Source organism: Octopus bimaculoides, chromosome 7, assembly GCF_046866305.1.
Source record: "Octopus bimaculoides isolate indiv1 chromosome 7, ASM4686630v1, whole genome shotgun sequence".
Taxonomy (NCBI): Eukaryota; Metazoa; Mollusca; class Cephalopoda; order Octopoda; family Octopodidae; genus Octopus; species Octopus bimaculoides.
The window spans coordinates 65,432,002-65,449,501 of record NC_142934.1 but is presented as its reverse complement, the minus strand read 5'-3'; positions in this window follow the sequence as shown (position 1 = coordinate 65,449,501).

Genomic DNA, 17,500 nt, shown 5'->3' with positions numbered 1-17,500 from the left:
TATATATATATATATATATATATGCATACATACATACACACACACACACACACACACACACACACACACACACACACACACACACACACACACACACACACACATATATATATATATACATAATTTGAATATATTAATGTATGCGTTTGTATATTTGTACATATATTAAACGTACATATTCACACATGTATGAAAGCGAACATACGTGCATATACTTATGCACCAGTGCCACAGGTTTGGCCATTTTTCGTGCAAATTTAGGGCACACGACAATATGGCTTACTTTTTCTCGTTTTTATCCAATTAAAAAATATGTTTTGAAAAGAAAACAAGGTAGATATAGAAAGAACGAATGAAAGAAATATAAATTCAAGGAATGGAACAAAACAAAAAAAAAGTACAAACAAAGCAAGGATTGATATAGAGTCGAGTGATCCAGTAACCGGCACACAGTTCTGGAACTACGCTATCTTATCTAAGTTAGTAGGTCAAACCTCTGACGGAGACAATATTTTGGGTAACCTTACTTTCATTTTTAATGATTTTTTTAATGATGTTTTCTAAGACAACATTTCTTCTTTATTGTTCCATTTACCACTTCCCTATATTCGTATTTGTTTGTTTCCAAATTTTTGTTGTTTTGTTTTGGCTGTGGTTTGGTTTATCACTGATGAGAATCTTTTATTCAGTATCATATTAATTTTCATGACATTTGCATTCCCAATAACAACAACAACAACAACAACAACAACAACAACAACAACAATAATAATAATAATAATAATAATACTAATACTAATACTACTACTACTAATAATAATGATGATGATGATGATAATAATAATAATAATAATAATAATATTCTCTAAAAGAAATGGAAAAACTTTCAAAATACAAAGACCTGGAAATAGAGATAACTCGAATGTGGAATCTAAAAACAGAAACAATTCCTATCATAGTAGGTGCCTTAGGTATAATAAAAAAATATTCAGACAAATACATAACAAAAACACCAGGACTTACAAATATATATAACATACAGAAAATTGCACTACTGGGTACTGCACACATTCTACGCAAAACACTTTCAATACAGTAAACATAAGAGCACCACAGCAAACCACAGCACATACCCAAAATAAAATAAAACTACTGAACAATAATAATAATAATAATAATAATAATCCTTTCTACTATAGGCACAAAGGCTGAAATTTTGGAGTGAGGGGATGAGTTGATTACATCGACCCCAGTAATTGATTGGTACTTATTTTATCGACCACGAGAGGATGAAAGGCAAAGTCAGCCACAGTTCAAAATAATAATAATAATAATAATAATATAGAAAGGATTGAGGTAACTCCTCCTGAAGATATAGAGTCAAAATTAAAAGAAGAGTGCCATTTGCTATCTCGTGAACAATATTTCGACATCTTGCGTGTCTTCCACTGGTTCAAAAAATAAATCTGTCAATCTACTTCATTTTCGTTTATATAGAAAGGATTGAGGTAACTCCTCCTGAAGATATAGAGTCAAAATTAAAAGAAGAGTGCCATTTGCTATCTCGTGAACAATATTTCGACATCTTGCGTGTCTTCCACTGGTTCAAAAAATAAATCTGTCAATCTACTTCATTTTCGTTTATATATCTTCAGGAGGAGTTACCTCAATCCTTTCTATATAAACGAAAATGAAGTAGATTGACAGATTTATTTTTTGAACCAGTGGAAGACACGCAAGATGTCGAAATATTGTTCACGAGATAGCAAATGGCACTCTTCTTTTAATTTTAATAATAATAATAATAATAATAATAATAATAATAATAATAATAATGATTTGCCATCTTGGCATGGTCAGAATAATCAGGAAGATATTAGCTGAAAAGAACGAATAGCATGGTACCGTAGTCTGCAGGTAGTAAGCCCGCTACGCATGTAAAACTCCAGGATCTCTAACAAAACCTGTGATAAAGAGAAAATATTAATAATAATAATAATGATGATAATAGGAGATGTAAGAATTTCATGTGGCATTTTTCAGGGTGACTCACTATCACCACTCCTCTTCTGTTTAGCCCTAATACCGCTCTCAAAATTGCTCAATGATGCAAAGTATGGTTATAAAATATTTAATAAAAATATAAATCATCTCATTTACATGGATGATTTATAGCTCTTTGCAAAAAATGACCAACAACTCAAAGGCCTACTAGCGATTGTTAAACAATTCAGTGATGACATCAGGATGCAATTTGGCCTCGATAAATGTGCAAAAGCTACCTTTATCAAAGGAAAAATGACAAATACATCTAATGTGAACCTTGACCAGCAAAATGTCATAAAAGAGTTAGAACAAGCAGAGAGCTACAAATACCTAGGGGTAATTGAAGGGGACAATATCAAGCACTCAGTGATGAGGGAAAGGATCAGAAGAGAATGTTATCGCAGGGTGAGAGCAATACTGAAGACAGAGCTGAACGCGAGAAACAGGATCGAAGCGATCAATGCTCTAACCATACCAGTCGTGACTTACAGTTTTAACATCGTTAACTGGTCAATTACTGAAATATGTAATGTTGACAGAAAAATACGAAAACTGTTGACAATGCATAGAATGCACCACCCTAAGGCAGACATAGAACGTCTTTATCTGCCAAGAAAAGAGGGAGGCCGAGGACTTCTACAGCTGGCATTATCAATGAAGGTAGCCACAATTGGCCTAGACACCTATCTGAAAAACTCTGAGGACTGGATGATAAAACTTGTCTTAAAACATGAAAGCAAGAAAGCATCTTACTCAGTAACAAAACAGGCAAAGGAATATCTAAGTGAATTCCAATTGCAACAAATTCAAGAATTAGACGAACTAGAAACACCTGCAGAAAAAGCTAAGCGCTTGAAAACCCGTGCTGAAATTGCTGCCTTAGCTATTATGACTGAAAAATGGCATGGAAAACCTCTCAATGGCAAATACCCAAACAGAGCGAATAATGCAGATATTGACAAAGCCCTTACCCACCAATGGTTAATGGCCTCTGGCTTGAAATCAGAAACAGAGGGGTTTATCATAGCAGCCCAAGATCAATGCCTACCTACAAAGAACTACCAGGCCAACATATTAAAGAACGGCAGCTCCCCATTATGTCGTATATGCCAACAACAAAATGAGACCATCGATCATGTTGTCTCCATGTGCAGTCTGCTTGCGCCTACAGAGTATCTCAACAGGCATGATAGAGCTGCACAATATATTCACTGGGTAATATGCAAAAACCTGGACTTGCCCCATGATAAAAACTGGTGGGAACACAAACCACCCCCAGTACTTGAAAATGATCACATTGCACTCCTCTGGAACTTCACCATTCAAACTGACAGAAAGATAGACGCAAATAGGCCAGACATCATACTGAAAGACTTCAGACAAAAATCATGCCTCCTCATTGATATGACTGTCCCAATCGATATAAACGTATCTGTCAAGACCTACCAAAAACTGAGCAAATATAAAGATCTTGAAATAGAAATTAGCAAAATGTGGAATCTGAAGACGAAAACAATACCTATTGTCATAGGTGCCCTGGGAATGACAGCGAAACGGGCTGATTACTACCTAGATCAGATTCCAGGAAACCCCAAAATGGCTGAAGTTCAAAAGATAGTGCTCATGGGAACTGCCCATATCCTACGTAAAATACTGTCTATGTGATCTCAAATTTTAAAGCAAACACATAATATTCTTATGGTTTCTTAAACATTCACTTGAACAAAACTGTACAAATCCAAATATATGGTACCCTAGGCATAACACCTACATGAACTTCTAACTTGTTGTCTCTTGAGGTCTCTGGGTGAGACTTGGATCCAACTTGTACAAATGCAAAACAAAAGTCAAACATAAAATAATAATAATAATAATAATAATAATAATAATAATAATAATAATAATAATAATAATAATAATAATGATTTCTATTATTTGCCACCAGGGTGAAGGATGAAGGGACAATACAAAGACAGACATAAAGTGTGGGGGTTTACATATAATGGAATGATAAAATAAAAAGTATACACAGTATACATTGGAAGGAAAGTTTATATAGTATATGACACTAGAAAAAGAGTGAACGCAAAAAAAAAAGGATCGTGATGGGGGATACCCTGATTCAGGAGGACCTCTAGGGATAATCAAGGAACCCAACCATCCAAGATTACCCTGAGTACCAAGGACGAGAGTTCACTCCAACTTCTTTCTTCCGATTTCCAGGTCTACACTGAGAGTGGTACCATCCACTCTTCCTATTTTTGCAACTTTCACCCACCTTTTCATAAATTCACTCGAGGACAGTGCCTCCCTCTCCACTCTCACTTTATTTTTCAAGTGAAACTTGAAAAAGTTGATGAGTGCTTTATGAAAAAGGAAAGTTTCTGTTCCCGTTCGTTTCAGCCTCGTCCACCAGATAACTTCTTTCATCACAGCCACCAGACAAAGGAAAACTACCTTTCCAGCCCGATTAAAGGAGGGCAGTGGGGCAATCATCATTTTGGACTAGGATGACAGACGGATCTGTCCTCCATGCGAGAGTAGCTGTTCGACATAACTCTACAGGTCAGTAATGCCCGGACACTGAACGAGTGCAAGCAGAACCGTTTTGCCGCTAAGCATTTTTTAAGGCATGCTAACGATTATGTAACTAATTTCTAACAGAGGGCGTTAGTTGATACCACCGGCTCCGGAACTTGACTGGTACTTTATTTTACCGATTTCTACCTTCCATCTATTCATCTATTTAACTAAGCCATCCATGCACACATCCATCCATCCATCCATCCATCCATCCATCCATCCATCCATCCATCCATCCATCTCTCTATCTACCTACCTAACTACATGACTGCCTGTCTGTCTGTTTGTATGTCTGTTTGTCTGTCTGTCTGTCTGCTTAATTATCTATCTATCTATCTATCTATCTATCTATCTATCTATCTATCTATCTATCTATCTATCTATCTATCTATCTATCTATCTATCTATCTATCTTCCTCGATCCTCGCCATATTTCAACGAGGCCGATTTCCCGCTCCTAATGCCAGAGTCGAAAACACTTAATGCTGTTCCGCATGAACGCAGACAAGTGATGAAGAAGAGCAATGATTCTGAGTCAACTGCTGCTGCCTCAACTACCACCACTACCACCATCACGTGTAAAAACTCTGCTGCTACAGCAGTCTTGCCTGCCACCGTCACCAGTGACAACAACAACAACAACGACAAAGACAACAACAACAACAGCAACAACAACAGGACACCGGCCTTCAACACCAACACCACCACTACTTCGACAAACTCTGCTGCCACTATCACCACTTTTGAACCTGGCAGTACCAACACCACTGTCAACACCACCATCAACAACTACAAGACGAACAAGATAAACAACACCACAAACGCCACAAACAACATATCTGCCAGCATCACAAAAACAAATTTTGCCGATGCAACGAAAGAAAAAAGAACAATATTAACATTCACCCAAAAACAAATCAATGATACAAAATCCCTTCTCACGAAAGAAGGTGACACTGTACAAATACACATACCAAAAGAAATCATCGAAAACACAAACAAGAAGCACATATCATACAGACTTATCAACAAGAAAACCAAGCGACCGGAGAATTTCTCCACCCCAAAAATTGAGATTTGTCTCAAACCGATATGGCCCTTTCAAAGTCATGTTACTTGGGGACGCAAATTTGCCACGGTCCTAGTACGCTTTAAGAGCGAAGAGATAGCGAAGGAATTTTCGACACTCTCTCTCCACACAGATGACTTGGTGATGATACCGAGTTATCTTGGACAGAGAGTGACGAAGGTGACAGTAAAGAATGTCCCTTCACAAGTGGAAACACAGTGGATAGTAGGTTCTATATGCCTCGAACTGGAGGAGGCAAATATATTAGAAATTGCTACTGGAGAGGAGAAAAACTGGGAAGGAGGAAAAAAAATCGAAGTCCTCCTCCACATCACTGAAGAGGAGTGCCAAAAGATCCCCACACACATCCAACTGGCAAAGGACCACAAGTTATATGTAGTGGTGGAAGAAAAGGCGGCCACGTTGTTATGTATGCGGCAGCGAGGCACACCTCAAGGACAGTTGCCCGACCGCCGCCAACCAAAAAAAGCAACAAGGGCAACCACCAAAACCCAGGAAAAGACCCCTACTACCAACACCACCATCAACAATCAAAACAAGAGAAATACAAGCAACACCCGCAACTGAGAAGACAACAGCATCTGCAAAAACAACAAGTGAGGAAGCAGGAGAAAAGAAAGAAAATTCCAAGACTGTTTCCCCCTCCCCCACATCACACATACCTCACACAAATAACAAGCCACCAGCACCAACAAAAGCAGCAACACAACCACTCACACAAGTACACACAGACGCTCACAATTTGCCCCTACCCCCTTCCGATTCCTCAGAGCCTTCGTCGAAAGATGAAGGTAATGAGGAATGGAAAATAGCCCAGAAAGGAAGGAGGAAGAGGAGCAAGAAAAGAAAAGCAAACACAAACAAAGCAGGGAGATACACAGCTCCCGAAAACACTCCAAACACCAACACAAGCACACACAACTACAACACAAGCAACAAAACCCCAAAAGCAAGTACACACACAATGCTCACTGCCATCAACGCAAAAAACTCAGAGTTGATGGAATACATCAACACAAAAACAAGCATAACAAACGAAGACATAAAAACCAGCAACCACCCGTACACAACACCGCCAGAACACATCAAACTACTACACATAACACCAACCCTGCACCACACACTAAAATCTATTTTCCCCAAGGCAGTTGGCATATGCCAAAAATACCTGGCGAAAAAACTATACAGTGATCTCCTCAAAGAAAACCCGATGGAGGAGACACAAAAACTCTCAAACGGTAAGTGACTCTCTTTAAAACTTTAACACTCAAATCAAAATTATGCTCAAGATTGGTTGTGTAAATGTGCGTGGCTTGGGGTCCCCTTGGAAACAAGGGTACCTCCTAAACGACATAAAGTCACACAAACTAGAAATCATAGCCATAAGCGAGACGAGACTCCATGATCCGCGGGCCCTAACGTCCATGTTTGGCAGACAGTTTAACATTTATTTTTCTCCCTGTCTGCCGAGAATGGGCGGTAGTGGCACGGCGGTACTCTTTCGCAAGAGTCTGGATCTCGAAGTAAAGACGGTATTCATAGACCCGGAGGGTAGATTGGTTGTTCTGGATGTCGATGGCAGCGATGGGTGTACTTTTCGACTCATATCAGTATACGCACCACCTTTAACAGGTAGGCCGGATTTCTTTCGACGTCTAGAAGTATTCCTAGAAACGTCTCGTCCTTTACTTTTAGTGGGGGATTGGAATGCTACCTTGGACACGCATCTAGACTATGTGGGCAGAGATAGGAATAGACGGGGATGCAAATGCCTCAAAGACCTGCTCAGACGCTTTCAACTGTCTGACAGGTACCGATTCGACAACCCGAATGCGCCAATGTGGACATGGACAAACCGCATCGGGTCGTCGAGATCGTATCTAGATAGAGTACTGTGTAGGAGAGTAGATAGAGATAGCATAGGGTGTCCACAATTTCACATAGTCAGCTACACGGATCACAAACTTGTGACGTGTACGCTAGACCTAGATAAGACACATAGGCAGGGCCCCGGTTACTGGAAACTAAACGCGTCTTTCCCGTCGAGACAGGTTTTCAGAGACCAGATTAGCACGTTAGTAAAGAAGGCTTTGAAGGGAGCCATCATCAATAACAAATGGTGGTTTGCCCTCAAGAGAGCAATAAAAGCAGAAGCGGTTAGGTATAGCAAAGCACTAGCCATAGACAGAAACAGAATAGAGGGTGAGCTAGTTAAGAAGCTAGAAGAGGCAATTAGAAGTGGCATCGCATCCGACGTTTTGGCGGCGAGGTTGGCCCTTGACCAACACTTCAACGCCAAACACGAAGGGTGCGTTGTCAGGGCTAGGATGCGTGCTCTAAGAAACGAAGGTGTTGGAGCCGCACGAGAGGCCCGGGTGGCGGAGGCGCAACAGGGCAACAAAGCCACCATTCGGTCTCTGGTGGACGAACAGGGGCGCGAACTGCTCGAGCCAAGCAAAATGTGTGAGGCCTTTCAGCGGCACTTTGCTCGACTGTTTGGGACGAGTGGCGAGCGAGAACGCAGGGTGGACTTCAGTGCCTACCTGCACAGCCTCCCACGACTCTCGGCAAGAAAGGCGGAGTGCTGCGAAGGTGCCATCACGACGGCGGAAGTGAGGGACGCGATGGCGGGATGCTCGAGGGACAAATCTCCGGGTTTGGATGGTCTGCCCTACGAACTTTACAACTGTATGCCAGACTTGTTTGGAGACGTCTTGGTGGCGGTGTACTGCAACTGGCAGCAAAACGGGAGCATTCCTGGTTTTGTGAGTCGAGGAGCCGTAACGCTGCTGAAGAAAGATCCAAACAAGGGGGACGTCATAGATAACTTTAGGCCCATCACTCTGCTCAATGCAGACTTGAAAATTTTGGCCAAGGTGTTAGCCAAGCGGTTGGCGCTTGTCATCGAGAAACTGATCGGCAAGGCGCAAACGTGCGCCGTGCCGGGCAGGAGCATCCATGACAACCTCCATCTGATGCGCTACATCATAGAGCGGGTTGTTAAGGAACCTGGCATGGGTGGGGCCCTGATCAATTTAGATCAATCGAAAGCTTTCGATACGGTAGACCATCAATACTTGGAGGCTGTCCTCATAGCGGCCGGCTTCGGTCCCATTTTCCGCGGCTGGATGGCTGCCTTGTACAGAGGCATCCGTTCGGTAGTTCGCGTCAATGGGCATCTATCAAGACCCTTCGACATTGCACGTTCGGTTCGTCAGGGATGCCCCCTCTCGTCGCTTCTGTACGTGTTGACTCTTGAGCCACTACTGCGGAAGCTGGCGATGCTGAGGGGCATCCTGCGAGAGTTGGGATGCGGGACGTGCGTGTCGGCATACGCGGACGACGTCACCGTCATAGTGTCTAGCCAAAAACACATCGAGCTTGTCGGCGAGACACTGAGAGACTACGAAGCGGTAACGGGAGCGAAAATCAACCGGGATAAGTCAGTGGGCTTGCGGCTCGGCACCTGGAGAAGCAAGCCGATGCCGTCAAGTAGCGCCTCCGTCGTGGGACGTTGGACTGACGGTCCGGTTGAGTTGCTCGGGGTCTGGTTTGGTCCAGACCTCCGAACGGAGAAAAACTGGGACGAGATAACGAGAAGGGTGGCCACTCTAGCCCAGCAATGGGCCGAGAGGAAGCTTTCCCTGAAAGGTCGGGCGGAGGTGGCGAACACGTACATCGCGTCCGTCATCTACTACCGCCTGACCGTCGTTCCTTGTCCCGACCCTACCATCACCAAACTGGAGCGCATCCTCTTCCGCTTCTTGTGGAAAGGAAGCGTTCCGATGGTTAGGCGATCCGTTTGCTGCCAACACCCGTTAAAAGGAGGACTGGGCATGCCGTGGTTGATGATGCGCAGACACGCGCTGAGACTGCGACATCTCCGGCTCTACGTAGACAGCGGTGAACAGGTGTGGTCACAGTTTGTGCGGCTCACTTTCCCGCAGCTCGTCTCCAGGACCGAACTGCAGTCGTGGATCAAGAAGAGGCCGAGGAAGGGCGAATGGCACCGCGAGTGGGACGAGTCGGTCTATCAGCCGAGTCTATCGTGAATATTGTCGCGCCTCCTTCCTTTAAACGGGAAGGAAGAGCTATTTTCATCGTACTTGTGGCTATGGCGAAAGAATGTGTATGGTGGACGCGTCTGAAAGGTCTAGAGACAAAGACTTTCCTCTCTGGGCAATCTCTCATCAACTTGTTCAAGTATCACCTGAAGAGGAAGGTGAGAGTAGAAAGGGAAGTCTTGTCTAGTGAATGCTTCAAAAAAAGATGGGTGAATGTAGCAAGGATGGCACGTGTGAACGACGGAGCCATCTTGAGCATAACCCTATAAACTAGAAAAAATCCAAGAAAAAAAAAAAAAGGCAAAAGAGAGTCACTTACTGTTATAGTTTCTTCAATGAGAATATTGACCAAGGTTACCGTGGTCTTTTCGTAGGCTTTTCTTTCCACGGCTAAACCTAAACTGTCCTCCCCTCTTTTTACACGAGAACATTACTGTGTGATACACGATCCCTATTGATCGCCCTTTTTTTTTTTCTCGATCCCTTTTGATCGAACTCCCCCCTTTTTTCCCTTCCTACGATCCCTTTTGATCGACACCCCCCCCTCTTTTTTTTTTCCTTCCCCCTCCCAAAAAGAAAAGCTCTACATTGTATTTGTCCCATCTTCGTTGAGCCCTGTGTGGCTAATAAAAGAAATGTATCTATCTATCTACCTACCTACCTAACTACCTGACTGTTTGTCTGTCTGTCTGTCTATCTATCTATCTATCTATCTATCTATCTATCTATCTATCTATCTATCTATCTATCTGTCTGTCTGTCTGTTTGTCTGTCTGTCTGACTCTGTATCTCTCTCTTTCTCTATCTATCTATTCTTCTGTCTGTCTAACTGTCTTCTGTCTGTCTTCCTACCCCCTCCCCCCCTCACTCTCTATCTCTCTCTATCTACTCGAGTATCGCCTTGCTCTCAAGCAACTCTGCCGACTTCAATTCCACAAAGGCGTTTTATAGAGGATTAGTGGAGGGAAGGTGCGACGTATATGTGTGTCTGTTGTGTGTGTTGTGTGTGCGTGCGCACACGTGCTGTGTTTGTGCGTGCGCACACGTGCTGTGTGTGTGTGTGTGTGTGTGTGTGTGTGTGTATGTGTGTGTGTGCGTGCGCGCGCGTATGTGTGTATGTGTGTGTGTGTGTGCGTGCGTGTGTGTGATCTAATCGTCGTTAGAAGCAACAATCCAACTAAATTAACGACCAGAAAGTTTTGATTGTGTCATTTAAGTTCAGTATTCTAACCGAGAGCACACCTCCTTCAGTAGCCACACAATACAAATAACCACCACCACACCAAACGCAATTACAAAATAAATTACAAATAGTATATGACGTGATTCCACACACCCGGTGACACCTCTGTTCACACATTAAAGCTTGTCACTCTCAGTCTCTCGCACAGTCTCTTGCAGTGCTACGCATGAATGCGTTTTATTTACGATTTATATATATCGACAATAGCAAGTGTAATATGCAGTTCGAATTCATCTGCTTCATAAATGTATGCCATTGCAAACAACAGCAACAAGAACAAGAACAACAACAACAACAACAACAACACTGCTCTGATGCACCACCAGGCACTGGCTCTCATGGCTTCTGATCTTAACTGATTGGAAGTGTCATCATGTACATGTTTTGTCTTGGTATAAAAGTACCAGAACATTGTTAATTGCTTGATCTTAACCAGTTGAACCCTTAGTGACTGACTATATGTACATTTCTGATCACGTGCAAAAGTAGTGGGGGTGGGGAGCATCATAACCATGTGTTGAGAAGGGTTCGTTGGGGCATCGAATAATTCACCTTTGAAAACATGGGTATTTCGTTCGTCATCCTTAAACAACACTTTTTCAGAGACCTTTTGATTGGGAAGGGCTATTCGACCCGAAGAAAATTCTAAGTGAGCCCCACCTGCAAGGTCATGCGCTGTTTATCTTGATATGAGATCACATGTCACGCATGTGGTTTTGATGCATGTGCTTGGAGTTACCTTATCAGGCGGGTAGTTATGATGGGTATATTGGGTTTCGTATATTTTTAACCTAACGTCACTTTGATGGAGTGTGCTACTCTTTCACTCAATAATAATAATAATGATAATAATAATGCTTGACACAATATAAGGCAGTGACACGGCTTCTTATCTTAAGTGACTGGAAGTTATAACATATACATATTTTGTGCTGATGTGCTACAGCGAATATTCTGCTCAATACCACAGATTTGTTTGTCAGTTGCATGATCTTAACCAGTTGAACATGTCTCTTAGTGGCTGAGGATATGTGCACCTCTGACTAGGAGCAGAAATAGTGGGGGAACATAACCATGTGCTGAAAGGAATTCTTTGGGGTTTGAATAATTCACCGTTGGAAACATGGGAGTTTCGTTCATCCTCCTCAAACAGCCCCATATATATATATATATATATATATATATATATATATATATATATATATATATATATATATATATATAGAGGGAGAGAGAGAGAGAGAGAGAGAGAGAGAGAGAGAGAGAAAGAGAGGAAAAAAGGAAAGGGAGATAAAGAAAGGTACAAGGGAGGTAAAAGAGGAGGAAAAGTGATGAAAATGAAGGGAAAGCCACGAAAAGTGAGAGGGGAGAGAGAAAAAGAAATATACATGTATATATATACATATATGTATACACACACACACACACACACACACACACACACACACATATATATATATATACATATATATATATACGACGGACTTCTTTCAGTTTCCGTCTACCAAATCCATTCACAAGGCTTTGGTCGGCCCGAGGCTACAGTAGAAGACACTTGCCCAAGGTGCCGCGCAGTGACACTGAACCCAGAGCCATGTGGTTGAGAAGGAAGCTTCTTACCACACAGCTACTCCAGGCTTCTTTCAACTACCACCGGAACAAATCCACTCACAAAACTTTGACCAACTCGGGGCTATAGTAGAAAGTACTTACTCCAGAGCTGCACAAGTAGGACTGAACCGAAGACCACATGCTTTCGATGTAAGCTTCTTAACTACACAGCCACTCCCGTGCCTACGCGCACATGTGCACACGTGCACGTTCATCGACACAAATACGCGCGCACACACACACACACACACACACACACACATATATGCATTTGTGATCATACATATATTCGTATGCATGACTCTATCTGTAGGTATAAACGTACGTATGTTTAATATATATGTATGTATATTTAATATATATGTATGTATATTTAATATATATGTTTGTATGTATACATCCACGCTTAAAGTTTTTTTTAACCTTAAACAAGCCAGTTCTGTAATTGGATATTGGTCTCCATTTCCCCTACTATATTAAACCTTGTGTCTTTAACACCGATCTTACCTATTAAGGCGGGGATTGATGAATTTCGCCAGTCTGATTTACTTTCAACATGAAACAAAGAAAAAATTGTTTAGTAATGCTCTACGGAGCTTTACAAGTGCATGAAAATATTTTCATTCTTAGTAATCGCTTGTCACATTCCATTGGTCAATAATTTTGTAATCATCATCATCATCATCATCATCATCATCATCATCATCATCATCATCGTCTTCTTCTTCTTCTTCTTCTTCTTCTTCTTCTTCTTCTTCTTCTTCTTCTTCTTCTTCTTCTTATTATTATTATTATTATTATTATTATTATTAAAGTGGCGAGCTGGCACAATCTTTAGCACGTTGGACGAAATGCTTAGCGGTATTTCGCCAGTCGTTACGTTCTGAGTTCAAATTTCACCGAGGTCGACTTTCCCTTTCATCCTTTCAGGGTCGATGAAATAAGTACCAGTTACACACTGTGGTCGATGTAATCGACTAGCCTCCTCCCCCAAATTTCAAGCCTTGTGCCTATAGTAGAAAGTATTATTATTATTATTATTATTATTATTATTATTATTATTATTATTATTATTATTATTATTATTATATCAAAGAGGTGGCAGACTCGTTAATACGCAAGACGAAATGTTCAAGGGTATTTCGCCCGGTGCTACGTTCTGATTTCAAATTCCGCTGAGATCGACTTTGTTTTTCATTCTTTCAGGGTCGGTAAATTAAGTACCAGTGAAACACTGGGGTCGATGGAATCGACTAGTTCCCCTGTCAAATATCAGGCTTTGTGCCTGGAGTAGAAAGGATTATTATTATTATGATGGTATCTTCTGTGTTTCGATGTCAGAGCATTTATTGTTTCTAACATAATAATAATAGATTATTATTAGTGTTATTATTACTACAAGATATCATTGTTCGTTGGTTTATTTTTGTTTCTTGTCCTAATATTGTATTTGCTTAAATATTTCTCATACAAATGTTTGTTGTCATTGATGATGATGATGATGATGATGATGATGAGTGTTATGATACTGCTGAAGATGATGACGACGGCGATGTTGTTGTGATCACCATTTTCATCATCGTCATCGTTGCCGTCTCTGCCGTCGTCATAATCATCACCATCATTACTATCAGAGGCCTCATCATCATCATCATCATCATCATCATCATCATCATCATCATCATCATCGTCATCGTCGTCGTCGTCGTCGTCGTCATCGTTGTCGCCGTTATCATCTTTACCAGTGTCGTACACCCAGAAGAGTATATCTCAGTTGTCATGAAAATACCGTTTATGTGTTCCAATGAATATTACACAACATGAATCAAGTTCTTTGTTTGACTGATTTTACAATTAATTGGACATTATTGCTGTTACCCAGTACAGCAAAATAATGTTTGAGGTTACACATCTCGACAGCTTTGTCAGTAATGGCCAGACAGAGCGAATAGCAACGAAGGGTAGAGCGACAAAGACAAATTGATTTGCTGTGCTTTAAGAAGAGAATACACGACCACAAAAAAGGGGTGAGTTTAGTAATGTTGGTTTGAAATTTTGGCATAAGGCTAGCAATTTCATGGGTGGGGCTAAGTTGATTATATCGGTCCCAGTTATGAACTGGTACTTATTTCATTGACCCCAAAGGGATGAAAATCTATGACAACCCCGGCGGAATTTGAAATCAGAATGTAAAGCCGAATAAAATGCTGCTACCATTGGCTAACGATCCTGCCAACTTGCCGCTGCTCAGTTTAGTAATATTAAGCGTCAGTTTTAAGGCGGCGACCTGGCAGAAACGTTAGCACGCCGGGCGAAATGCTTAGTGGTATTTTGTCTGTCTTTACGTTCTGAGTTCAAATTCCGCCGAGGTCGACTTTGCCTTTCATCCTTTCTGGGTCAATAAATTAAGTACCAGTTCCGTACTGTGGTCAATCTAATCGACTGGATCCTCCCCCAAAATTTCGGGCCTTGTGCCTAGGGTAGAAAAGAATATTAAGCGTCAGTTTTATATAATGTTGCTGAGATAATGTACTAAGGAAGGGATTCTAAAGGGAGCTGTTTTAAAGAAAGGAAGAATTATAAGAGGAAAGTGTTTAGTATGTTGCCTAAAATGGAACGCATGTTAAGGGCAGGTGGAAACAATATATTGCTTTCAAGTGTTGGTACAAGACCAGGAGTTTCCGTGAAGAAATAGGTTGAATCTATCGACACCAGTGCTCAACTGATACTTATTTTATCGACCCCGAAAGGATGAGAGGCAAAGTCGACTTCCGCGGAATTTAAACTCAACATGAAGACGGACGAAATGCAGCTAAGCATTTTGCCCGTCGTGAGAGGATGCCATATATTGAAGTGTCATGAATAAAATTCTTAATTTTTATCGCTTATATTTACTTCTAGGCCAGTCTTCATCGAGCAGATTAAAGGTATCTCAACCGTAGTCATCCTGTCTTTTAGACACATGTACAGCTGGGTGCGCTAGGGGACTAAGAGATAATTCGCAAGAGTAAGAGTTTTGATGCGTGTGTATGCATGTGTGTATGCGTATGCGTGTATGTGTGCGTGTGTGCAGACTGAAGAAGCGATCCAGTTGGAGTATGTAACACGCTAACCGACTTGTAGAATAGCGACAATCGACTTATGGAAACACGTGTTAAAAATTCTGACTGCTCGCTGCTTTAGTATCAGATTAACATTGTTTTCAAATTTTGGCACAAAGTCAGTAATTTTAGAGGCGGAGGTAAATCGATAACATCGACCCAGTGATCAACTGGTACTTATTTCGTCGACACCGAGGGGATGTAAGGGAAAGACAACCTCGGAGCGATTTGAACTGAAAACGTGAAGAAGAGACACCGTTAAGCATTTTGTCTGGCGCGGTAACGATTCTACCAGCGCGCCGTCTTCCGAGTAAGACTAATATTATAAGTCGAATGTAATTTCAGAACTAAAATTATAGCCATAAATATATGAAGTATTTCAGACGTTAATTATATTCTTACTATTGCAAATACAAGTTAAGTGAAAGTGGATTGAAGTACAGTAATCCTTCGACTATCGCGGGTGTTACGATAGGTGAAAATCCGCGAAGTAGAAACAATACTGTACTGCATATTTTTTCTGTTATTTTTATAATTTCTATATATCTATTTTATCATAAATGCAAAACAACAACACAGAAAAATCGACGTGAACTTAAATAATAAACCGCAATAGGTGAACCACGATAAGGGAACCGCGATAGGTGAACCGCGATATGGCGAGGGATTACTGTACTTAAATGGGAAAAAAACTATAGTTGGGTTTAAAGATGAAGATGAAGAAGAAAGCGATGATAAAGAAACAAAGGAGATATTAAACAATAGAGAGAAGTGAGAAGACAAACGATGGATAAGAAAAATTATATAGAAGATGCTGAATAAAACAACAAAAGAATTGTGAAGAAAAAAATGGAAGGCGATGCTCTTTTTTCGAAGGAATGTCTAAACTTTCAAACATGTGGACGAAAGAAAGGAAAGGTTAAAATGCGGGCAAGAAAACGCCCCCACACAAATCATACACTCACGTATATACATATATGCCCGTCTCTCTGTGTGTATATATATATATATATGTATGTATGTATGTATGTATGTATGTATGTATGCATGTATGTATCTCTCTCTCTCTCTCTCTCTCTCTCTATATATATATATATATATATATATATATATATATGTATGTATATATTTATATACACATAACCAAATATGTATATTTACGTACATATACTTACACATACACGCACGTAGATACACATCGACATATATATGCATATGTCTGTACACACACACACACACACACACACACACACACACACATCCTCACACACACATCCTCACACACACACATGCGGATACACGCACACACACATATACATAAATCTAAAATTGACTGCAACGCTACTAAAACATTCCTGAACATATATTTTAATCCAGGGAGTTAATCCTGCTGGGAATGTCGGGTGGGTTCAGTGAAGATAAAGACATTTCCTAGTTTTCTTTCATTTTATTTTCTGATTTTTCTTTTATTATTTATCTTTGTTCATGCTGTCACTTAGATTTTATTTATTTACATGCCTGTAGTTGTCATTGCTGTTGTGGTGGTGGCGGTGGTGGTTGTGCAGATGGGGAAGATGGTGGAGATGCTGGTGGTGGAGGCTGGAGATGGTGGTAGTGGAGGCTGGAGATGGTGGTGGTGGTGGTGGTGGTGGTTATTGTCACCATTTCTGTTCTTGTTGCCGTAATTGTTGGTCCTGGTATTCCTGTTGTTATTATAATTCTGGATTTCGAAAGAGAATAACTGAAATCATGGGAGCACACA